Source organism: Hipposideros armiger, unplaced genomic scaffold (genome assembly GCF_001890085.2).
Source record: "Hipposideros armiger isolate ML-2016 unplaced genomic scaffold, ASM189008v1 scaffold_95, whole genome shotgun sequence".
NCBI classification, from domain to species: domain Eukaryota; kingdom Metazoa; phylum Chordata; class Mammalia; order Chiroptera; family Hipposideridae; genus Hipposideros; species Hipposideros armiger.
The window spans coordinates 2,686,186-2,688,221 of NW_017731445.1; the positions used below are offsets into that span (position 1 = coordinate 2,686,186).

At 34.0% G+C, this 2,036-nt stretch overlaps 1 long non-coding RNA gene across 1 annotated transcript in view; it reads left to right on the top strand.

The window, feature by feature from the left end:
- Positions 1-1,766, top strand: part of LOC109384494 (uncharacterized) — a 9,774-nt gene extending 8,008 nt beyond the window's left edge. The window contains exon 3 of the long non-coding RNA XR_002124410.1: positions 1,345-1,766. This is a non-coding gene — a long non-coding RNA (uncharacterized LOC109384494). The remainder of the gene's footprint in view (positions 1-1,344) is intronic.
- Positions 1,767-2,036: the final 270 nt, after the last annotated feature.

Here is a 2,036-nt window from a genome sequence, read left to right on the forward strand (position 1 = left end):
CTTTGTTGAATGAAAGGATGAAAGATATATATTAAAACTATCTGACAGAATTTAGCAGGTCTTCGATATTAGTAATTACCATGTTAATGAACAAGATTACTAAGTGTTCTGAATCTTTATGATATTTTCCAAGCTGAAAATGCTGATAATGTTTTTTGGTTTTCTTTTGTCTCATATTGTTTTGTTTTGGTGGGGCATGGAGGAGGTGGGAGGTTGAGGAGAAGCAACAGCTCTTGCAGTCAAATAAAGAGCATTGAGAGGAGGTTTTGTTTGTTCAGATCTTAAATTAGTCTCAGAAAAACATGAGTGCTTACATGGTAATTGTGTAATAGAGTAGTAGTAATTATAATAGCAACTCTCTTTTAGTAATTTTTAAAAATCATCTGCCAGAATTTGTGCAGAGACCTTTACTTATGTCATTTTATTCATTTAACACTATGAGATACGTGATATCATCCCCATTTTACAGATGAGGAAGCCGAGAGGCAGTAAGCAATTTGCCTAAGGCAGCAGTCTCCAAAGTGGAGTGGGCAAGATAATTTATTGTGATGTGGGAAGAACGTTAGAAATTCTCTCTTTCCTTCAATGATTAAAAAATGCAATGATGTAATGACAAAAAAATATTATAAATGTTTATTATGCTCATTTACTTTACCACCTTTACATGGTTCCAAATAAACTGGTCATGTACCAAGAATTGTACCTGAGGAATACTCACAGAAAAGACGAGCCATGGCGGAAGGTGATAGGGGTGCCCCCTCTGGTTCTTTCACTTTCAGGGCATTGGCATTACCTGAAGTTTACAGCTTCCACAGATTATATTATCTGGTTTTGACCAATCAACCTTCTTATTTGGAAAACAAGTGGTTTTAAAAAAGATTCCTTCAAAGAAATCAAAGCTAGAGATAAATCCAATAACACAAAGCACAGGTGAATTGAGATCCAATCTGCCACTTTAACCTCTAAGAGTTCTTGCCAGCCATATTGAGAGGTGAAAGCAATGACAATGTAATTAGATCTCACAAGAAATAGGTCAAAAACATTCACAATTATCCAAGACTACTGGAAATTTGGATTTATGTTTAATTCTCTTTAATTCTCATTAATGATGAATTCTGACCTAAGCATATATTTTGCAATGAGATATTAGCTATTGATAGTTTGATATCATCATGATTAGCAAGATATTTATATTTTTTTCTATCATCTTCATCTCATTCTTTGATAACTTCTATTTTGTGTATGTTTTATAATGCACTTGATATGTTTACACTGAATATTATGTATTATGAATAAATATATATATTGATGATGCTCTACTTTTTTTTCTTTTTAACTGCAAAGGGAATGTGATCAAGATACTTGGAGATGACTAAATGACGAAGTCAGAATCTTTAACCTATCCTGGTCAAACTCCAGACTCAGAGTGATCTATGTTGGTCATGTAAAAACTGCCCAATAATTTGTCATCTGTGCAGGGTTCTTTACCCATTATGGGTTATGGGGCAGGTGGAATATAAATGACCTTTGGAGCATTTGCAAATCCCCTGAAACTGTTTGAAATTCTGTGATCATATTAATGTGCACTTTCTGCAGAGGGAGTCCATACATTTCATCAGATTCTCAAGGGGATCTTCCTCAAATGGGGTAAGAATTACTGATATCAAGTTATCAGTAGCATTAATGATGCATTAATTCCTGATAAGAAATTAGTTTTTTTTTTCTGTAACGTTTATAAAACTAAATGTGACTTGAGTAGACATTTCTCCAAAGAGGACATACAGATGGCTAATAGACATATGAAAAGATGCTCAATGTCACTAATCATCAGAGAAATGCAAATAAACACAATGAGATATCACCTCACACCTGTCAGAATGGCTATCATCAATAAATCAACAAATAACAAGTGTTGGTGAAGAAGAGGGAATCCTTGTGCACTATTGGTGGTGACTATAAATTGGTGCAGCCACTATGCAAAACAGTATGGAGGTTTTTTTGAAAAATTAAAAATAGAACTTCCTTATGACCCAGCA